Source organism: Marmota monax, unplaced genomic scaffold (genome assembly GCF_021218885.2).
Source record: "Marmota monax isolate L192 unplaced genomic scaffold, Marmota_monax_Labrador192_F-V1.1 WCK01_AAM20220418_F8-fsc00225, whole genome shotgun sequence".
NCBI lineage: Eukaryota > Metazoa > Chordata > Mammalia > Rodentia > Sciuridae > Marmota > Marmota monax.
The window spans coordinates 1,398,999-1,423,659 of record NW_026694524.1 but is presented as its reverse complement, the minus strand read 5'-3'; the positions used below and the strand labels follow the sequence as shown (position 1 = coordinate 1,423,659).

The 24,661-nt window shown below is 38.0% G+C and overlaps 1 long non-coding RNA gene across 5 annotated transcripts in view; it reads right to left on the bottom strand.

Annotated features, from left to right (window-relative positions):
- Window positions 1–24,661, bottom strand: part of LOC131423251 (uncharacterized) — a 98,185-nt gene that overhangs the window by 2,718 nt on the left and 70,806 nt on the right. For 4 of the 5 annotated variants that reach the window (XR_009224550.1, XR_009224554.1, XR_009224553.1 and 1 more), the window contains one exon: window positions 5,312–18,112. This is a non-coding gene — a long non-coding RNA (uncharacterized LOC131423251). Of the gene's footprint in view, window positions 1–5,311; window positions 18,113–24,661 lie in introns of those variants that run through there. The other variant, XR_009224552.1, reaches the window with a different exon arrangement.

The window sequence follows — 24,661 nt, the reverse complement described above, 5'->3', positions numbered from 1 at the left end:
ATCATACCCACACCTGGGGAGAAAAGAACAACCCCAGGAAAGAAAGAAGGCCCAGAAATCTGTTATTATTTTCTACTTTTAGGATTAGTCTTAAATAAAAGTGACTAGGCAACATTGCTCCGAGCACACACATCTAAAAATTTAACCTTCTTATGAATTGAATATGTCTCAGTGATCACTTCAAAAAGATCAGGGGTGTTTTAATCAATTAGAAGAAATCTGGCCACACAGCTGGACCTTAGAATAGCAATGAAATATCTACTGCCAAGAGAAGTGGCTCCCTTCTTTTTTGAATGTGTTAGCAGCAAGGAAAGATGACCAGCTTTCTGGGAGCTCTAAGTATATACATTATCTAGTGAATGATTTAATTATTTAATCACAGAGGCTTAATTTTAAGAGACAACCCATTGCCAAGTTATAATAATAGTGCCTCACTGGCATGGCCAGCTCTTCAGGGGAGGATAACGGTGGAATTTACAAGGTGGCATAAGTTTTTGTTTGATTGCTGGTTTTTTAAAAAAAAATAATTTAAAACAAATCTCATCTATAAAGTATATATGGGCATAACTTACAAACTAAAGCATACATACTGAAATGGGAAAAAGACCATTTTCACTTTCAATATACAATAAAGCATTTAAAGAATACACAAACCACCAAAAGCATTCATACTTCAACTTTTGTAAGTAAGGTATGGGTTACTTATAAAATGAGGTATGGGTTTAGTTTGGTTAGTTACAAAGCCAAGATCCAAAGGATTGTCTTTTCTATATCTTGGTCCATCATCAAATTAGGAAAAATGGTATTTTTAACTCTCAAAGTCAGCCTTATCTAGCCTCCTAATTTGATTAAATGGGCTTTAAAAACAAAGTTAAAATGGGCTTTTTCCCCTTATTTCAAATATCTAGGTACCAAACATACTAGGAGAGACTGTAAATAAAATTTTTTAAGATTTTGTTCCTAGTGTCAACCATTAAACAATAGAATAGTATGTATTTTTAAAGTCTACTAAAAACAGAATATAGAATATATAACAACATGGAATATTAACCAATTATGCATTTTCAAACTTTATAAACAGGTCAAAGAAACAGGGTTAAAATAGAAATGTTGGGCTATTTAATTCTATTATCTAATAATTAAGAAGACAGCTTATTTCCAGTACAGGAAACAAAGCTTGAACCAAGGAACTCTCCGCCTGACTCCTATTCACAGTGCAAACCAACGAAATGAAAATGACAACAACCCAAAACTCCATCCATTCTGGCCAAAGACCATTTGCTTGAAGTGGGGAAAGAGTTTCAATGGAGAAAAACCTGATTAAAAGTTAAGCCTGCCACCTGCTGTCAGAAAGCCGACTCTGAAGTAGGATAAAGTGCATTACTTGAAGTTGTCCTATAATTTGAAGAGCTTACATTCCACAGTTAGAGCAGGGGTGACCTATGTGCCAGACTGAAAAGTGAAGAACCCCACTGATGATCAAAAGTCAAGCAGCCAGATAGAAAATGACATTCATATCAAAGATTCCCTAGAAATGAAAGAAATGCTGTTTCATGGGTCATTCAACTAAACAGAGTAGAATTCCCCAATCTTTTTTAAAAGGAATCACCCAGGCAGTTCCGTTTTGCCTTCACAAAGCATCCCTAACAATAGAAATCATAGCTTCTGGAAAGAAATTCTGATCCCAATGGCTGTATGAGGAAGTAAAGGAAGAGGGATAAATGATTTCAGGGTACCACCAGAATGCTAATTTTCCTAAGTCAAAATTGTCAAAATGACTGCACAACATTGAAGCGATCTATTTTTTTTTTTTTGCTTTAATTTGAAAATTTCCAAATGCTTTCCAGTTCCTTGATTTTCTATAGTCCCATGAAGTTTGGTTTCACATGTCCTCCAACCCCCACTGATGACATTTCACATATTTGAGTGCATGTGCCAGTAACCTTCTGTTAACTAAAGAGGAACACAGTCAACTTCTATTTATGGATTTGGAAGAGCACAAGGCAGTCCACTGTTCTAAGAAAGTCAGAGTTTGGGAGAGCAAAAATTGCCTCACTAGGAAGGTTTCATGTTAAGTGCTCTTAACACACACACACACACACACACACACACACACGCGCACGCGCGCGCGCAAAAGGGACAAAAGGAAATTTCGAGAGGTATGTCTATGACCTTGATTGTCATGATGATATCACAAGAGTTTGCATAGTCCAAACTCAAATTGCACACATGAAATATATGCAGGTTCTTTGTTTATCAATTATACTTCAATAAAGCTGTTTTTAAAAATGTTTCCCACATGATTAAGAACAAAAGGTCTAATTAATTCTCAGTGTAGACCAAGAAAGAAATGCACCATGTACGAACACTGTGCCACGGGGTGAAATTATGCTAGAGGAGAAATCAGCTTTTTAAATACAGGTGTCTAATTAAAGTACATTCCTATGAACTTGGATTCCTTCTGTGCTACATTGCAGCACTTGAGCCAGGGTATCACCATAACCAGGCACGTGGTTGCAACCCATCCAGCTCTCACATACCTGAGATCCTGTGACTACAGTGACCAACAACATTTATACCAGCTGATGGTCACTTGATCCTCACATCTCTCTATTTAGTAAATTGCTCTGCAAGTCAACTTCAAGACCAAGGTGAACATTTTCTGGGACGTTCCTGCTTGAGACACTTTATAAAAGACATTCTCTGCCAAATAATTCTAGTCTGAACAGGCCTGGAAAGGGACTAGGTTGGCACATGATCCTAAAACAAGCTGCTAAGGGCGAAACCACTCATAACCCATAAAGACAGACTCAGACTAGTTTTTTAAAAATAATATTTAGCAATTAGGAGCATGGCTTTAATCCTTCTCGATGAAAATCAATTTTTAAAAAATAGTCATGAGATGAAAACATGAGTCATTGTACTCATCAAAAACACTCAGAGAAAAAGGATAGTTTTAATCTAAATAATAGCCATTTTTGGACAGTTTCCATAAATTAATTGCTCTGATTCCATGTGCACATGTCTCTTCCATCCCTGGAAAAAAATCCCTAAAGTATTATCTTTATACAATGTCAGTAACGTGCAAAACAGTGAAGAAATACTGTCATTAAAAAAGGAAGTAAATTAATTTGCACTCCATCAATAAGTAAAAATAATAAGTAACTTTTCTGAACCTGTAAATAATAGAAAAAGCCAGTTAATTCCCAAGAACTCATGAGACTTTCATTTACTTACTGTGGTCATTCTGCATTTGTACCCACTTTTAAGCCTTGAGCTATTTTCTGGAGACATCAACACGTGCCTACTACTGTAGGCTTCATTTACAATCAAATCTCCAACAAAGCTGTTTCTGCCATTGTTCAGACTTGTTTTGTCATCTAAGTATCTTCATAGTACAGAATTCTTTGTTTTGGTCTTCTGTGACTCTTTCCAGCAAGTTCCACTTGGCTCAGATGGGATGAAGGAGGAACAAATATTTAGTCTCTACACAATGCCTGCTGAGTTCCTCCTCAAGCTGCTGGGCTTGGTTCAAAAAGTCTCTTGTGAGATGATAGGGGGCTTTCCTGGACCCCTCTGCAAAGTTAGCTACATGCTACTCAGGGCCGACTCCCAGATGACTCAGTCTATACTCATCCAGAAACACAAGCCACACTGCTCTCCAATTATTTGTTTACGAATATACCTCCCCCATGAGAACATGGTCTCTTTGAGGGTAAAAATCGAGTCCCATTCTTCACAGATTTCCTGTGTACCAGGAGAGCACCCTAGCACATAGTAATCTTTTAGTAAATATTTGTCCACTAATCTGAGTCAATAGACTATAAAATGCCTGGCACCTGTACTAATACACCTCACAAAATAGTGGGAGAATATCTCCATTTCAGTAAAACGCTTGTGTTTATTGAGCCCTCAAGTATTTCTTGGTTTTCATCTTAGCTTTATGGAACCTTACAATAGACTTGTAGCACCCAGTCATCTTGGGGGCTCAGGAAAGCTATCTTAAGTTCCTTCAAGCCATTTGCTGAGGAAACACGGTCTATTCCAGTGAGACAACTGGACACATGATTGGGGAAAAAGGAGACATCCACATATGAAATTTCTTTGGTTTGTGATGGTTACTGTAGTAGACTCACATGAGGCCTCTTCCAAAAACCACAGAAGTCTACCAGAAGTTGAACCACACTGGGTATCCATTATCATGAGTTCTATCATAGTATATAAAGTTTTTAAGCTAGGTTGCTTTATACAAATGACTCACAACACAAAGGAAGAGAAGACACATTAACAGAAGAAGTGTGAAGATATTTAAGAACCAATACAAAAGGTTTGGACATAATCAGGGATAAGTGTATATATAGCACACCCATATGATGACCTTCTGGATATGGCACACATATAACATTCAACAAAGAAGAACAGTAGGAAAACATGAATTCTACTTGTATGATGAGAAAATGGGAAAGTTGAGATTTTTAAAGAACGACTGGTTTGAAATGTGTTAAATGAGGTAAACTGGAGGGTCTTTGACAGCATGTCACCAGTAATGTAGGCTAAAGTATAAGCATTTAGAGAAATACTATAGATTCAATTCAATTCAAACTCGGAAATAAGACTCCTAAAAACAACAAAGAAGAAAACACCTGAAGATCGAGTGCTTGCAAATGGAGATGGTGTAAGATGACATGGTCTGATGACATCATCTGAAATATGAAGAGTGATACTGTAGACAAAGAACAAGGAGAGAGATTTAAGTCAATGCAGCCAAAGTAGGAAGGGGCATGAGAGAAGCTCAACATGGGGCCAGAACACCAACTCACCCATCAATAAGGTAACAGCTTCATGAGAGCACACTAGTACTTACATAGAAGACTAAGTTCATTAGATGGAGAAAACCAAAAGGTTGAGAAAGGAAAGATACAGGCGGTTGTAAACTCTTGGAAGTAGCTTTTTTTCCCAAAGGTTAGAAAAGGTGAGGATTTGAAGTCCACAGAGAAAGGGAAGATTATTCTTAGGCCTGGGCAAAGGCAAGAGATGAAGGAAGGAAGTCTTTCTTCCTGTGCAGGGAGTGGGGAGCAGCAGTAGCCAACTTTATCACTAGGTTGAAAGGGGAAATAATAGAAACAAAACTGCTGTTTATATTGATGGTAAGTAACAGAGGAAATCTGGTTCCTCTTTCTATGAGTGGAGAAAGAATTTAGGAGAGATAATGCTTTAGAAGGACTGACTCAAGGAAGGAGGGGGGAGGGGGGGAGGGGGAAGGAAGGAGGGAGGGAGGGAGGGAGGGAGAGAGAGAGAGAGAGAGAGAATGAATGAGAATGTGTGTGTAGAGGGAACTTGAGGAGTATAAATGGCAATGTCAAAAAGGAACAAACTGACTGGGACTTAGCTCAGTGGTATATAGAGTGCTTGACTAGCATGTGCAAGACCCTGGATTCCAGCCCCAACACCACCCCACACACTCCTAAAGTAAAAGGAATATAAAAACCCTCCCATGGAGAGAAAATAGTAGGGTGAAAGGAGCTCAAAACTGAAGAATTACCTTCAACTTGTAATTCCTAAATATAATTAGCAATGCCAAGTTTACCTAGGTCTGTAATTGCCTGATTTCCTCCCTAACTCCATGCGTTCCCCATGGTCTTTCTCCTGTTTCCCATTGCTAGCCGGTAGATAAGGGCACCAAGCCTACTCAAATTAATCACAGAAATGACTACTCATTTTGATGTTATCTCTCCTATGCGTTTGATTCTAATTATTAAATTCTCTGAGGAACAAACTGGAAAAAAACAATTCCTGAGATGATCATTCTTTTCATGCTTAAAGGTAAAATTCACCCTACTACTGGGATCAACAGTAAATGTAAACCCTTCACTGATGGGAAAGAACTGCTTTGTACATTACCACTTTTCTTCCACAGCTGCCCCAGCGCAATCCAAGATGGACCACAGAATTAGGGATGGAATAAATGGAGATGCTTAAAAGGGTGGAATTAGAGGCTTTGGTCAAAACAAAAGAAAAACATAGGGTTTCCTTTCACTGAGTTCCATGTTCAGACAAATCCTTAAATTCTTTGTGCTTCCATATTATTATATCCCCTAATTTTAAAAGGTTAAAATACACCTGGGTGAGTTTTTAAGACATGAATAAAAAAGTTTAGAAACTCAAAAATCCCACGACCAAGTCAAGAAAACAAGCAATGTTCTGTTTTGTACATGCCAGTGGGGACAGACAGAAAGCTTTTAGGAAAATTGTCATTTTACCAGTACATCAAATAACAAGTTGCAAAACAGCCATTTCCCAAAGTTTATTCTTTGGAGCATTCAACCAGGAGAATCAGTTCTTTGAATCTATTAAATCTGAGAAATACACATGTACCATATGCTTTTCTTAAAAATTTGCTACAAATACAAATGGTTCTGAGAAATTCTTCAGGAAAGAAACCTAGTTGATGTGTCTCGGGTTCCACTCAAGCTTTTCCTAAACTTACCTTCAACCACAGACCTTTTTCTGCCTCCTAAAAATGTGTTTTGTAAAATGCCGTCCTAAAGATTAAAAAGGCTGTAACTGGTCCCCGTGCAGTTTATTGCATACACTGGAAAGAGGTTTGAGTGGTAAAGCATTCTGTGGTAGGAAGCTGGTGGTTGTTATTCATTTACAGATGGGGAAACTGAGGATTGAAGGGGACCACTGACTCGAATACTTTATAAAAGGACCACAGAGAGTGATCCATGAAATGTGGTTTATGCAAGTATTTCATAATTAATAATTCTGTATTGTATGCCTAAAATTTGCCAAGAGTAGATCTTAAACCAACAACTACAAGAGGTGATATGTGTGTGTTCATGAACCTGACAGTAATCATTTCAACCACACACGGGGACATCACATTGTATGCTATATCAATTGTGTATCAGTGAGGCTCAAAATATAATAAAATTTCATGCACTCTTCAAATACAAGATTGTAATTTCTCTAACAATGGTAGAGTCTGAAGGTGGGCATTTTTGTGTCTTCTTTTTGCAATCTGAGGCCACCTTCATGTGTCACAAGATGCACACTATAACAGTGTAATATGAAGTGCAAATGTTTATAAATCAGGTAGGTGGCTGACCCTACCAAGCTAAAAAAAGAAATTCGCTGAACCACTTATACAAATGTCTTAAGGAGCAGCAAAAGATACTGTTTCTTATCTGTACTAAGAAAAAGCTATGTATTTCTATACCTAAACCATTAAAATTGTATCAAGATTTCTCCCCAAGAGATACTGGTTTTTATTTTGCAGGAAAAGGACATTTAAACCTTCCATCTCCTATAACAATGATTTCTTAGGATCTTTAGTTTCTTTAATTGAGGGTAACTGACATACAATAAACTGCACATATTTTTCAGGGGAGGGAGTACTAGAGATTGAACCCAGGGATGCATTTAACCTAAAGGAGCTAAACCACTGAGCCACACCACCAGGCAACCACTGATCTGTTATCGTATATTTCTATGCTTTTTTGAAATTTTATATAAATGGAATGGTACAGCACATATTCTCATAGGTGAGGTCATCATGTTACTGAAAGTAGCAATAGTTCATACCTTTTCATTATTAAGAAGTATCCGTCATGTGGATACACTACAATTTGTTTATCCATTTACCTGTCAATGGACTTCAGAACTGTTTCCAGATCTTAGTCACACCTAATTAAACTGCAATGAACATTCTTGTACACGAGCTTTATTTCCTATGAGTGGAAGAGCTGAATCATATGGTAAGTGTATATTTAACTTTTGGAGAAACAGCCAAATTGTCTTCCAAAATGTGCCATTTTACATCTCTACCTCAGTGTTTGAGAATTCTAAATCTTGCACATCCTCGCCCACGCTTGATATGGTCAGTCTTTTTAATTGAGGCCATATGAATAAGTGTGCAGAAATCTCATTGCTTTGATTTACATTTCCTTAATGACTAATAAGGTCAAACACCTTTTCGTGAGCTTATCTGTCATTTGGGTATCTTAGGTAATTCATCTGTTCAGATCATTTGCCTGGTTTTTAGTTTTGTCATTTTTTTCTTACTATTGAAAATGCCATCAGTCTTGATAAGTAGTGTAAGACTGATAAGTACAAACTCAATATTTTACATAATTCATGGTACCCAAGAAGACAAAAAACTAAGAACTGGATGCAGTGGCACACACTGTAGTCCTGGCGATGCAAGAGGCTTAGGTAGGAGGATCACAAGCTCCAGGCCAGACTGAGCAACTTAGCAAAGCCTGTCTCAAAATATAAATTAAAATCAGGGCTTGGGGTGTGGCTCAGTGGTAGAGCACCCCTACATTCAATCCCCAGAACTGAAAGAATAAGAAACCTACCAAATTCACATACTATTTTCTAAATACTATGCTGAACTACACATTCTCTAAATATTATTACCAACTTGAAATTATTTTAAAGCTTGAAAAGGATTTACTTATATTAGTATTGCTGATTCATAACTTAATTAGTGAACAAAATAATTTTGTCAATGTACTTGAACTGTAGTATTTACTCCTCAATGTGAGCTAAACCACCATAGTTTCTGTCCCTAAGCCACATTTCAAACATCATACTAACCATACTCTAATGCCATGGATTATTTTATGAATATAATTTCTTATGTCAAACTAGGGCCCACATTTAAGCCAGATGCAGTGGTGTACACCTGTAATCACAAAGTCTCAGGAGGCTGAGGCAGGAGGATCCCAAGTTCAAAGCCAGCCTCAGCAACTTAGAGAGGCCCTAAGCAACTCAGTGATTGAGCACCTCTTAAATTCAATCCCTAGTTTTAAAAAAACAGCATCCACTTTTTGAAATTTAGGTGGATAATTAGGAAACTCATTATTTTCTACAATTAATACACACCAATAATAATAATACAAGACAAACTTTTAAAAAACTCTCATTGTTTGTGTAAGCAGTAGCAGATAAAATGTGATTTGCAAACCTGAGGACCAATTCCCCTATAAGACCTATAGCAAAGACAGCTGCAGGCTTTGCTTTGAGGAAAAGCAGGCCTGGTTCTGTTGGATGGAGCCATCTGTTATATAGAGCCATTGGTTCGAAGCTCAATTGTTACAGTTGATGTGGGTTTCCTTTTAGATGCCTGGAAAATGACTCTGCTGACCACATCCACATTCTGAAATACTTTTTGAGAACTTGTAACTGAACTGCAGGAACTGACTCATTTTGCTGTGCCCAGCCACCACATAATTGTTTCAAAAGAGATTCAAGTCAAATGAAGAAATATCAAGGGCTGAGAACACAGACAGCGAGTTGTCAAATATATGGGGGAGTAAAGGGGAAAATCCTGGGGCACAGGAGGAAAAATGGCTCAAGACCTAGGAGACCAAGACTGTGGTTGGCCTTAGAGGAAGAACCTAGCAGAGTATGCTACTTCAAGGACAAAGCACATGTTGCCCACAGGCCCTAAGGACAAGTCAGAAGTTGGTGGAAAGGAAAACTTAATGTCTGTCTTTATATATCACACCTAAAAGTAGATTTGAGACAGAGAGATGTACACAGAAGAGTTTGCAGAAGATAGTGTCTTCAGAGTCCATTCCTGAACTCCAAGCATGCTATTTGTCTTGCAAGACGTAAGCAGGAATGGACAATGTCCTGGACTCCTGAGATTAGGACCAGAAATTAGCCCTGGATTCCCTGGGGATCCCCTACACTCTCTCCTGTCCAATTTCTCCCATCTTTCTCTCTCTACTCCCAATGTGGCCCGACCAAGGAGCTTAATTTCCTCATAATGTCCCCACTCTCTTGTACTCTCTCAATACACAATTCATGCCTTGCTGGGAGGATGTAAAAAAACTAACTAGACCTTCCTACACATCACATTCTCTGTTCCTGAAGCCCTCCAAGCCATCATTTCTCCTTCCCACAAGTGAAACTGATTCAGTCAGTCAGTTTCAGCCAGAGGCGGTGAGGAAATCCGGTCCAGTTGAACTAGACTATAAATGACAAAACCAATAACTCTTTTTCTGCAGGTGGGTGCCTTGCTTAAAAAGAATATGAAGGTTAACTAAATGGAACAATAAGGAGTAAAACACATCAGGACAGATGGTATGATACATAAGTAGGTCTAAAGGCTCATGGGGTATTGGTAAGGAAGACCTGGACAACACAAATAGCTATAGAGCCCCATATGTGGTCAGGCCTGGTCATGGCCCCAGTTGTTTATAGAATGGGGTGTGTGTGTGCGTGCGTGTGTGTGTGTGTGTGTGCGCGCGCGCCTGTTCTTCCAAGACATGTCTCTTAACATTCAAAATCCAAGATGACAGAAACCACATGTAAAGTAGCAGTTTTAATATCAGATTGTGAAAATAAGATAGTGGCAAGGGGCTGTGATCACTTTATGGCAATCAACTCTACCTTCAAGAAACTGCAAATAGGTTTTTAACATAGCTTTTAAAGGAACAATATACTTATAATCCCATGCTTCCCAACTGGCCAAGTGTTTTTACTGTTCCACAGTCCCTTTCTGCCTTCAAAGATAAAAATCCAAGCAGTTTAACATTCTAAACAGTTTATGAGCAAGTGAAAAACCAGCAAAGGCATGCATGCCCCACGGAAAACAAATTTTTGGCAAATAAAAATATAACCAAAATACTCCATCACTAGATACTTCAGGTACCTCATATCCGAGTACATGTGGTAGAAACAATTACCCACTTTGAGCTCCTTGCCTAGATTTGTGCTTCAAATAGCTCAACTTTATCTTTATTCACCAAGCTTTTTTTTTAATAATTTCAACTACAAAAGTGGCATTTTACCAACAGAAAACCCAACCCAACTCACATCAACTTTGGTTATGAGGTACAGGGGATCCAAGTCTCTGGAAACCCCAAACAAATCACCTGAATCCTTGGAATACCATACTCCCTTCATTCTAGTTCTCATTTCCTACCTTCCAGCAGTTTCTCACTATGGCCAACAGGGTCCTACAGGTAGGTGTTGAAAGAGTTATGGGAAAGTATGGATGAAAGAATGAATGAATAAATAAGTGAAAGAATGAATGCAGGCAGGATTGGTATATGCTCCTATGGGTGGGCAAGCTTACCTCAGCTCAGGGATATTTTTTCCAGAGATTTCCAAGCATTTTGAACCCATGGGCTGCTCTTACGTTCCAAGTCAAATTCTCAAACTATACTTAAGATTAGTCGGAAACTGTTGATGTGAAACTCTTCCCCATATAATGAAAATTAACTCTTTACTCAACCACAAGGTTTTATGGGCACAGACACCTTCTTATAAGTCATGGCCTTGTAGAAAGCACCCAGAACTAGATGACAATAAGGAAGAAAAATATCAGTAAATACATATGCTTACTCAGTTTACTTGTTCTATGAATTAAATCTATACCAGATAGAAGAATGAATCTTTAGAAAGGCTACAAAGTGCATCACTAAGGCCCAAATGCTCACATATTCCTCCCTTCCACCCCCACTTTCAAGTGAAAACATTAGAGGAAAAAATAGGGGAAGTTACATGAGTAAATTTGTTAGTGCATGAGATCAACTGAAAACAAGGAATTCCCCTCCTAGACTCCAGTGACCTAATTAAAACTCATAAAGCACAAATGACTAAGACTGTTCCCATTGATTTGTAAAATAAGGGGCAGAAAAAGTCAATTTTGTATTTCGATATTCAGAGAGCCATGACTGAAAGATGTGACACTTTACAAGACTAGAAATCAGAAGGCCACTCCTGAGACTTTCGGGTTCAGTCGATTTTTTACTCTACTTTTATGTACTTACTATTTCAACTCTCAATAGCCTGTTTGGATTTAGATTCTGTTTCTATAACAGATAAGTGACCCCAACGAAGTTCCTTTACTTTTCCGTTCCTCGGTGTCCTTGTCTATAAAATGGGTAAGATAATTGTTCAGTAGGTTGCCCTGAAGACTAAATGGGTCAATGCAGGTGGAGTATAATCAATAGTGTCTACCCTAGATCACAGAAGGTATGTGACAAATGGCAGCTATCATCTTTATCTCTATTATGCTCAATCTGATATGAAAAGGGTTGTGATTTAGCATGGATCCATAGGCCTTGGGACTAAATTGAAAGGATTTGGTGCTGAACACCAGGTTCCTCAACATGTGTGGCCTTACACAACCACACCATGCACTAGTTCTGAAGCTCCATATTCTAGGGCTTAGGAAAACAAATGGACTTATTTACTCATCAGCTAGCAAGGGGCAAAGTGAACTTCAGGCACAAGTCTGCTTCTGTGCGAAGACTGTGCCTCTTATGGAATAAACACTTCCATGGATTCTGTGAACAGGTACCTTTGATGGGGACTGTGAGAACCAATGTCACATGCTTGATACTCATTGGAAAATGTCTAGAGAAAATGTCTAGAGGTTTGGGGAATTTTTTCCCCCTAGGCAATCAGAACTGTGAGAGCTCCCTGTAAAAGTTTTCCTGGGCCTTCAAAAATTCACTCCATTTCTCAATGTTAAGAACTCTAGTATACATGTGATAATTGAGAAAAGTCATTTAAAAAAATCTCTTCTACATTTCCTATTTAGGAAATGTAGGAGGATTCTGATAAGAGCACCAGCAATAGCCTTTCTACAACAGGCACACCTCAGAGAAATTAATTAAACTCTTCCTTGGCAGAATGGGGAGAGGCCTAAAACCTTAGCTTGCTCTTCATAATCAGTGACTCCACCCTCTACCTTAAAATAACTAGTTTCATTGCTTATTTTAAAGAGCAAGCTTTCACTTAATTAGATTGACCATTTAAAAGAGTTTATTTTGCTATTTACTACAGCTAAGAAAAACAGTGATTCAATTGTTGTACTGACTTATAAAAGCATATTAAATTCAACTTTTATATGTATCTAAACTGCTCCTTTAAAAAATTATCTAAAGAAAGCAAATTAACTATAATGATGTATTTGTATAACCACATTGTTTACAGTTAATAATGTGTGTGTGTTTTACTTTATGTTTTAGATTATCCTAAATACTTTGGAATGTATAAATTAGAATAAATATAGCATTGAAAGATAATAGGTTACAGTTGAGAATTTTAAAAACTTGAGCCAAGAAATGTCCAAAATTAAATCACATTCTTTAATATTTTGAACGATTGTTTTACACTGATCTTTCTTTTTCAAAGAAAAAGGGAAGTATTTTGCTAGTTCTCCACTTCTATCTAAAATGAAGGTCATTCATAAAATTATCTTAAGTTTTTGTCTTGCTTGTTCTTTTAATAATTTAAAATCTTCCTGAGGCAAATAACACAAATACTAATGAATTCATTTCTGACTTTTAAAATATGAAATAATTATATCCAAATTTGATTCTGTCTCCCTTCCTGAATATAGATATCCATTCTCCTAATTCTGACTAGAAAAAAAAATAAGTTTTCAAAGCTATGAATATAAAATAACAGCAAGGAAAATCCAGTGGGCAGAAAATTTTTCATTATGTATACCTGTCTGAAATTCACAGGAGGGAATGAGTTTGAAGATAGAGATCAAAGAAGTACATCTAGGACCTTTGAATTTGTTCAAAGATAAAAATACTACTGGTATTTGACTAAAATGTCAAACAAATAAGTAAAATATACAATGTCAGAAAGACACAAGAGGTAAGAAGAAATATTAAGCAGGGAAGATGAATAGGGAATTAGAGGGTAAATCTAAGAGGTATATATCAATTTGGAGTTTATTTTTTAACATGTGGGGACTACAGAGACACTTTACTTTTTTGAGAAGTAATGTTAAAAGTATCCTTTTGTGGATTCAGAGAGTCGTGAAGCTAAATTTTCATGGGCTGCCCAATTTCCTCCAAGGGCCCTTACTATCTCCCAGTTCAAGTCCCTTGCTGAAGAATGATCCCCTTCCAAGGCAACCAATGCCCTCACCAGAGCCAAGACCTCCTGCTGGAGAAAGGGCTCAGACATTGTCTACAAAAAGACATTTTCAACTATGCAAGAAAATTCCATGGGGGTTAACGGAAGAATTATTTCCTGTGTCTTACTTTTAAAAGCCAGTCAGGTTGATTTCATTGAAGGAGTTCGGATCCCTAGAACTCCCACACCTCCACCCAGGAAGACCTGTTCTAAGCATTCCACACAGGACTCTAGTAATGACCACAGAGGTGATACCATCATTCTGATAACACCATGCACAGTGTGACCAGGAATAAAGGAACCAGCTGAGAAACACCCCTCTGACTCAGTCAAGGGATCCAGTGCCAGGACTTCAGGCCTCTCTCAAATCTGAAACGGAATCATTAAGAGCAGAATGCAGCCAGACTGCTTGCTTCCAAACCTTGGCTCCATTACTTCCTGCCTGTGTTACTTTGGGTAATTTGCTTCCCCTCTCTGTTTATTGGTTTCTCCAAGTAAAATTGGACTACCAATCATGTTAAGGATATTTTTTTGTTTTGTTTTGTTTCAATTTAATACACTAAGAGCATTTTACAGCAAAATACATCTACTGAGTATCTACTATGTGCTAGGCACTGTTCCAGACACCAGTGATATTATATTATTAAAAGATAAATTTAGAACAGTGCCCAACAGATAATATTGAACCCAATGTACATTAGTTGTTGGAGGGCCACAAAACTATCTGTCACTCAAGATTGATTATTATATAAGGGTAGAAGGTAAATATTCTCTATATGTGTAACTCCAGGGGGATCTGATATAGTATTCCATATTCAAACACATTAATATTTCTATGAGAAAACACAAGAAGACTCATATTTACTAGGCTAAAAAAAAGACTACAACTAGCCCTGGTAAGTTTAGGTTTGCTGTCCTTTTTTAAAATTTTCAAAACTTTTTGGATTTCAGAAGAAATGGTGGGCACATATTATTAAAGGGGCAAAACCCACTGAGATCTTTTTCTTACTAACTTCTGGTGGTGCAGGTGACAAAATAAACTGCCAAAATCTTTAGAGGCAGAAAATAGGAAGTCCTTCAGACATGAAAATCCACCACTGCATAATTAATCTATGCCACATATTGGTCTAAACAAGCCCTCCCCTCAAATACAGTATTCTACAGATCTTCAGTCAACCAACTCAAAAAGGGCTTCTTCCCACAAGTAATTTTTGATTAGGATAAAATAAATTTTTAGTAGTACAACCTTGTCTTTCCCACAAGAAGACAAAAGCTATTGAATGACAAATGAACAACTGGTTTAAAAACATGTGTCTTGCAAGAACACAGTGCCCCCTTGTAGTCATCCTAGGGGAGGTGAGTAAATGTTATGCCAAAGTGGCAAACCATCCTGCTGCTACCAAAGGAATTTTCTCCACATTGCATTTTAAGGAAGTATTTGCAGCTCTTGAAGAGCTATACAATAAATGGTTCAAGATGTTCTCACTGCTGGTCAGTACTGAATAAAAGATTTGCACAAACCCATGGAAGTTGCCTTCTCCTGCCTCTTTATTGCCCCCATATGTTGTTATTTATCTTCCTCAACTTCTCTGACCCCTTCCCATTGATTTTTATACCGAGGTATTGCTTTGTTCCAGACCTATGTTTACCACTCCCATGGTGATCCTGTACACAAAGACAAGTCGGGAAGACATGAAACGAATGGAGATGCTTATGTTGCTTCATGGTTTTTCCCCTTCTCATTATCCTCCTACTCAATGAGACTGTAGTGGGAGGTCTCAATGACATTTCCAAACCGAGAACTTAAAGCTACATTTCAACACCCAACTACTCAGTTGTCATAGGAACAACACTGTGAGGCTTATCTGGGTTCCAACAAACAGGCACTTGTTTCGCTGGTGATTACAAAGTTCCCCCTTTAAATTAAAAAAAAAAAAAAAAAAAGTCTAGAGAGAGAGATACACACACACAACCCCCTCAAAGAAGAATTTATTTGGGCAGAACTATATATCACCCCAGCTTATGAAAAAATTAAAAAGCCCAAAAGGAAAAGCATTTTTATTCCTGAATACGCAAGACTCAAAGACTATTTGAGAGAAATTATTTTGAAGTTGGTCCCGATTCCCTTTACTTTGTTGTTTTACATGCCCACAAAGACATATGCAGGTCATTAATGTCTCCTGGGGGAGAATTGAGGGCAATGCTATGTCATTCATTTTAGATATACTTTTAAAAAATAAAAAGAAAAATGAGAACAGAGATTGGCAAATAAAATTAAAAACATGAAGTTCTCAAATAATTCTTTTGATATATACTTTCTATCCTTTACTGTCCAATGAACTTCCATCACACTTTTATATACAAAACTCAAGACAATGGCTTCTAAATGGATAAGGAAAACCTACAATATTTATAGAGGCTTTTTTTTCATCAAACAGGACAATATTTAGCCAGATTATTAAACTGGCATGTATTTACATGAAATACAAAATTGAAAACAATTTTGAGACACTGAACACACAGTAGCAATAGAATATAAATTATCTGGGAAAACTTTTATGCTTTGTCACCATTTTTCTGTCTCAAAGACTCCAAAACCTATAAATTCATGTGATTTAGGGAAACTGGGCCCACACCTTAATTCAGTCAAATGACTTGTGATATGCACAAGTTTGCATCACCAATTCTCTGATTTATTGGGGGAACTTCCCTTCACAGTCATGGTTATCTTGTCTTTTTATTTATTTTGTTGAAAACAAATATATAAATAGAAGTCTTGAGAGCTATTAGTGTGAGAAAAATGATCTTTAAAATCCTCAAAGTATATAAAAGGGAAAAAAGGGCAGTGAATAGATTCATCTTCCTCTCTTGCACCTTCATGTCACTTCACTGATGACAAAAACTGCTATCCCTTTCAATTTAAGAAGTAACAGAATGGAAACCAAAAGTCAGAAAGGTTGTATCAACTTTGAGTTTGGCATAAGGTGCTTAAAAATAAATAAATACTTTACATCCTAGATAATCCAAAACATATAACTCTGTAATTTTAATTATATGTATTCACATTCACAAACGGAGACTACCATAATTGTATATGTAATTGCTAGCAGTTTAAAGATAAAATATTTTTTCCATCTGATTCTATGTTAAGTAGATATCACATGATTACATCTAGTGACCAATAAGAAACTGGTAAAATGAGGTGGCACCCACCATTCTAATGTTCTTATTCACTTTTTGGTACAATCTTTTTGGTACAATCATTCTTAAGAAGCCAAATCAGGCAATCAGACATTCATGCCTAATAAAAAAAATCGTTGTTTTCTTATAGTTCATGAATAAGAACCTATAATATAAACACAGATATTCAAAGCTTTATTATATTTTCCTGGAAACCTAAAAACATAGGAGCAGCTCATATGCAACATTCGACCATACAGAAAAATAACCATCCTCTGCTGTACTAATGTAAGCAAATAGAACAATCTTAAAACCTATGACACGAATGCAAAAAAAAAAAAAAAAAAAAAACCCCACAGGGCCAACCCTGTTACCATCATAACCTGCCCTTCACAATCAGGAGATGTTTCTGATACACCACTTCAACTTTGAATTTGTAAAATTCTAATGAAATAAATATTTGATACCCCAGAATGGGAAAGGAGGGCTATTCTGAAGGCATTCCTTCAAATTCTATATGTACTATTCAAACTAAATGGAAGTCTATATCCATGGCAATTAATGCCACAACTCAAACAGCCCATTTTGACTTTATGCTCCCCCTGCCACAAAAGGGGGTGGGGGCGGTTAGCAAAATCTAGTTTTATTATATATGTCTGTTCAAACTAGGAACACTCAGCTTGTTTTTGTTAATTGCCTGGCCTTTTCTAAGCCTTTATGCTATATTGCTGGGCTGCTGCTTTTAAAACTCCTCCTTCTGTTTATGTGTGCTCTGCTGTACATAGTTGTTAGGGGTCTGTGAACAATTTTGCAATTCCCACACACACCATATGAGATCTATTAGGGAGCAATGCCACTTTTCACTTACCAATTCTGGATAAAGCAGTCTTTCCTGGTGACAGAATGCTCCAGCTTCCGTTTGCGAAAACTCCCTCTTCGCATCTTGATAAATCTGATAATAAAATGTCTTTGTTCCTGATCACAGGAGGCACTTTTCCCTTTTCCTACAAAAGTTTTCTACGGTTCATTCCTGTGACAAAACAAATCAGAACAAGGGTGGGGGGGGGGCAGGGAGTAAGTCTACACAAGTTCCTGGCAAAGATTTTCGGCTGCATTTTTCTGAGTTTAATCAGTAAGCTATATTAAAGTGACAGTTACCAGTTCAGGAAGCCAGTTTGATCAAGTCAGCCACAACCAGTTTTGAGTGTCTTCCACTGGTGTGTGGACCCCAAGGAAGCAGTCACTTGGTCATCTATCACATGTGGCTGAATCACTGGACAGACCCCACCCCCCCCTCCACCCCTGTTGAGCAGCATCCCAAGCCCGGAGAGCAGCCGGTAGACAGACCCCGGGACCTCTTATAGGGACCCGCCAATTAGCTGCTGACCAATAGCAGCCAGCACCTAGTACCTAAGTCACATGACAGGGCAGTCCCTTTGACTGCAGGATTTCTGAATTACTGGGGTTACACAAAGGACACTCATTCAGGAAAAGAAAAAAAAGGCATAAGCCGAAACAGAAAACGCCCTGGCTGCGACAACTCCAGCTTTAAAAGAAGGAACACCCTAGGCTCATACAGAGAAAGAGCCACAACAAGCCAGGATGGAAATCAGAAGAAGACTGTCTGGCACATATTAAAAAATAAGCCCAAAGCAGAGGCTGAGTTTACAAATCCACTTCAGCTATAAACCTACTCTTCATTCCCCTTCCTCTCTAGTCTCTCTTGACAATTTTTACATTCTAAACTTCTTCATTTTAAAAAGCTCCAGCGAGCCTCCAAAGTCAATGTAGGAAAATGTGTGAGCCTCTCTTCTCATTCCCTCAAAAGACACCTAAAGGAGACTCAAATTTGCCACAAAAAGGTTCCCAAATGAAAGACATTTATTTTAAAATAGTTGGAATGAATTAAGCAAAAATTAAACATTGCCCGGACAAACTACCAAACCATTCATACAAACATATCACTCTCTCCTATAATCCTTTTGGACTGTCCACATCTAGAATATTCTTGTTAAATGCATAAGCCCACTTCATGAACTAGCTTCCAATTTACTTTTATTTTAATACCCCCAATTTCTCTCCTCAATACTTCCTACATCCTAGGAAGAAATTCAACCGTAACCACCCCTAAAATTCCTCCAACCTCCAAAAGTGGTACTTACAAATGTTCCTTGTTTGGATCTGTCGCTTTCTTCTCCACCACCAACCCCCGACCCCACCCCACATCTGAAGTCAAAACATGGGCTCAGCTCCTTCCTTCAAACCTAGAGGCCCTATTTTATCATGCAAGACTGCAACAGTTCCTTCTCTGAGGCAAGCCCGGAACACTGTGCTGCTTGCCATTCCCAATTTATGGAAGGAAGCGTATGTCAAACAAACCAGGTGATGACTCAGACTGCCTCCCCCGGCCACGTTCTCCCTAGAATGGGAGGGTAGTGTAAGTGCAGCCCATTTGGATGTGACTCAGTTTTATTAAGACTGGTGGTTGTAGTTGATCTGACAAGCTCACATTTTTCTTTTATAACTTGTACATTTAAGGATCAGAATGCACGTTTCTAATTGGTTTCAAAGAACGGGATCATGTAAACAGGAAAGTTGGAAGATTATTTTTTAAGATTCAGCAAGGCTCTGGTCCCATTCACTAGTATGTAACATTTCAAAACTGTGCACCAGAAATTTTACAATTGGGACAACTAAACATTTGATTTTAAGCAACAATGATAAACAGGTTTAATACGGTTTTAACTTTCTCTGCCATCTTTACTGGGGGACTCAGACTCAGTTCTGAGGAGCCAAATTAAAGTCTTAAGTCTGGGGCCCACGAGGCAGGTTCTTCAGGAAGTGGTCAGGAACATGAGAGCCATGTTGTAGCTTTCACTTTTGCATTTACTGCAATTCACACTTAACCTGACCTACACATATTCTCTCTCTCTCTCTCTCTCTCTCTCTCTCTCTCACACACACACACACACACACACTCACACACACAATGCCATCACACTGCAATGAAAATCTCTAAGATCCTTTAATCCCAACCTGCCTAAAAGCTACGAGATAAAAACTTGAATATCCCCAAATGGTAACTGTAAAGATTCCAATTAAATCAATGACATGGCTCAAGAGTCTTTATCTTCAGTAAAAAGTTTACTACTGAGATGGGCAGGACACTACATGAAGTAAATTGTTCCCAGGTATTATGCAGACAGGAAGAATGCAGTAATAAGAAATCCAATTCCCCACACAAAAAAATCTGGAAGGCTCAGGCTGAGCAGTTTAACTACAGTTATCTTTTTTCTGCATACTTCCTTTAACCTTGAGCAAAGTCAGCAACTGCTCTGACCAAGGCTTGGCATTTATTGTTGATTACGCCTTGATGGACAGCTCGTTTTGTTATAATGTACATCATACATTCTATTTTTGTAACATAGGAAAATGCTCAAATGTCTAATTTTTAAAATCACAGATAAGGGCAGAGAAAAGTTACACACACTGAGACGGTATGAAACAGCTAATTCAGGAGTTGACTATTCACTTACAAAAAGATTCCCGGTAGGATTTTACTGAAATAAATACCACATTAAATTTACATATAGAATTGGTTTTCAGAAATTAAACTCACAAAACAATTTAGAAGTGTTTCCAAATTATACTTTTGAAGCCTTTCTATTTTAACTACGTGCACATATTTCTCACCCAGTTATTAAAACTTATTCATACTTCAGCAGGGATGCATTAATCTAAGCCACTGGCTTTTCCTGAGTAAAATTTTATTGGCTTAAAGACAGTTACCTTCCTATGATACACAGAGAATATAAAATCTATAATTATATTGCTTTCAATGGAAATAAACACAGGCTATGAAAACAGAATGTTAATAAAAATCAAACAACTAAAACTCTGGCATCTAATAGGACCTATATCTTTTTTAAAAAAGTCTGGCTTCTGAAGTCAGACTTGCTAGGATTTGAATGCTGTTTGTACCATTCCTAGCTGTGGCACCTAGATTAAAAAGTTCCTATGTGCAAGTGCTGAGAACAGTGCCCGACTCTGGAGTCATACACTGCTCCATGAATGAGGTTTCTGAATAAGAAAAATACAATTCCACCACTTTTATTTTTAAAGGCTCACTTGTAACTACTTTACTAATGATGACAAACAACACCTAACCAATCCATATTTTCCTCCCAAAGCTTCAATAATTGAAATTATAGTCCAGTTTTACATCTAAGTTTGGGCCTTCCCCCCAAACTTTATGAGGAGTCTCCTAAAGCCAGTGCAGAACTGAGCCTGGGCTACCAAAGGCAAGCCTCGGGAGGGCAGTCAAAACACTGGAACTGTCATACCCAGAAAACAAGGCAAAAGAGTCCAAGGTTGAGGGGGGATGCCACACTACAGCCCTATGACAGGCAGACCATTCCCCCCCCCTGACATCAACAGGTGTCCCCAATCAGAGGCACGGGGAGTGAGGTATAAACCCAGGAGGAAAAGCACTTGAGGTTCACTGTGTCCTCTCTCCACAGGGTCATGCTTAAACCCCACCACATTTATCCCAAGGGAAACTCAGAGTTGGGTGGGGAACCTCAGTATACATTCTCTTCTACACTGTCTTTCATTAAGAAATTTCACTTCTTAAAGGGGCAAACAGCCCAGGTTTCCATCTGAAAGCTATATGAAGCAGTTCAAGCATCCCACAAGCCCTTGGGTAACAAAAGCTAATAGTTTCCAGTAAGCATATAACATATTTGAAGAATGATAAAAAGGACAGCAACCAGACATTTCTGAGGCGCAGGCAAGCTTTATAAATATGTAACTCCTCAAATATGGTGCTCTGGGGGAGAAGAGTGTTTTGTTTGAGGGCGAGCAACTGCTCCAACTTGTCTTTATCCAGGCAATATTTCAGAGACAGATGGTAACATAATGGGGGGGAAGCCAGCAAAATGGAGAGGGGGTGGGTGGGATTACAAATGAGTGCTGGGGGAAGGCCCAATGCTCTTCCCCTCTGTGTGGGAGCTTGGTTTGAAGGCACACACAGACCTAATTCAACAGTTCAGTGAGAGGCTGGTTTTGAGTTCCAGCAAGAAGCTTCCTCTCCATACGCAATCCCTAAATTACCACAAGATCCCACTGTGTCAGGGTCCCAGAAACCAAAAACTACAGGTTAATTATGTGAAGACAGCCAGCCTGGGTCCCCATTCCAGTTCTATGACTATTACCTGTGAGGACCTGAGAGTCACCTCATCGCTCTTTTGCTTCATCTTGAGAATGGGAATCAGCGAAAAACTACAAGGAATTTCTACCTGCCACAATAATGTTCGCCACTATCAACAGCTCACTGAGCAACCACTCCTTCCAATTCCCAGGAGTCGGGGGACAATCTCAGGTTTCTAAATCACGATGTTCATTTGAAGGCAAATAAAATGACTTTATCACTTAGGTTTTATATGATCAAAAATCCTTAGAGAACTACTGTATTCATTTTTTTTTTTTATTATAGCAAAGTTCCCTACTTTAAAAACAAGTAAGCTTTGTACATAGTGGATGGAAGATTTCCAGTATTACAAAAACTTTTCATAGAAACCTGCCGCCATGGCTCTGTGTACACCTTTACAGACATGCACACAAACTATGTCTAGGTTTATATAAGACACTGGGAACATTGTCATTATGAGGGCTGGCCTCTGTTCCAGGCTTTTCATGTTATATAAGGAGCCTCTTTGCCTGTCTTCCTGTAATAATTTCAGATCTAAGCTGTATACTTCACTCAGGAGTTTTTATTAGTTGTCTTCTTTCCCCACCCATTTTAAAGAAAGAACTGACTCAGTTTTTTGATGGCAACACCACTGGGTGGGAGTGAATATGGGAGTGGGCAGGGTGGGAGAAAGGGAGGAGGAGGAGGAGGGGGAGGAGGAGGAGGAGGAAGAGGAGGAGGAGGAGGAGGTGGGAGCCAAGAGCTGAATCACAGCCATGTGAGTAATCTTAAGCTTTTTTTTTTCTTCCTAAGGGTATGAATCAAATTAAGCTTGTTTTGCTGTGGGTAAAGGAAGGGGAATATAATAATAGCGTGAATCAGAGCAATTATCAAATATGCGGCACTCACTAAAAATTAATTACAACCACTGATTTCTCTTGCCAAGTCTGCCAAAAGATGCCAGAGAGCTTTTGTTAATCACTATAATCCTTGACAAAAATTCTTAAGGGTTCGAACTCGATTATCACCCTCTTCCCTTTAAAAATTTTCTTTTACATGTGAATTTCAGAAACAGGAATTATTTTGGAGCTTCTGTGAGATAATCTTTGGCCCTTGGAGGTAAGTGTGAAAACAACTAGGATAATTCGGGGTAGGGACTAGGTTATGCACTATCTAGCCACAAGCACTGCTAGCTACGTACTGAATTTATGAAGACAATTGCTCAGAAAATGACTTTAACCTCAAGAGCATTCCAAAGCGAATGCTGCCTCAAATGAAGAACCCTCAGGAAAAAGTGGGCATTCCTGTCCCAATAAATTTGTCCTAGGAAAATATTGAGGTGCCTTAAACTGAAATAAGTGAATCCTCTTGTATTTAAGAATTTACTAGGAATAAGAAAAAGATGGATCAAAAGATATAAATATCAGTTTGGGGGAATTTATATATGCATACTACTAGTGATAAAAATTGGCTATCTAAAAAGAAAGGCTTGAAAAATCCCTGGGTAACCTAGCATTAGGAAGTCAAGAGACCTTTTAATTTTTCTTGTTTTTTCCCCCAGCACTGGGTATAGAATCCATGGTAGGTACTATGTTCTATCACCGAGCCACATCCATGGCCTAAAAGGGTTTATTTTGAATTCTCCTGAGATTTTATAACATTTTAATTATATCAACAAGCTAAAAATGCATGGTCCTATTGGTTACCTGCCTATGATTTTCTTGTCTTTTAAACCTAAGTACACATATTCTATATATGAGTAGGCAAATGTTCTTACAGAATGGTAGGTACACAGGACCTCAAACAAAACAATGCCATTATCACACTGTGACAGTACCTTTACTTGGGTCTCCAAATAAATTATTTCAAGGCTTTTAAACTTCTATGCATTCCTGAGTTTAGAAATGTTAATCTGTAACAATGAGCTATTTGAAGATGACAATCTGCAAGCACAAGTTCACATCTCTGAAATTTTCCCTATGTAACATTAATATTTGGAAATCTTAAGATGCTATTTTTTAAAAAAATCCACAGATATTATCAATCATGTGTTCATATAAAATATACCAGATCTGTGTTCAGACTGGGTAAATTGGCTATCTCTACCCATCCCCCTCAGCAAACTTAATATATTACAAGGTTTGACTACTTTTAAAGGCAGTATTCTCCTAGCTTAGAATCTCTAACTTCCTATACAATAGAAACAATATTCTCATGCCAAATTTTTTTCACATCCTGATCTGTGTCTCTCATAAAGAACTAGAAGAAATATCCAATTCATATTTGTATTCTTTCTCTCTCCTCCCCCCTTTTAAAAAAATGTTCTAAATAATAATTACAGGGGAAGACACTGAAAAATGGGTCTCATCAATTCTCAGGAGCTTTGAGTCT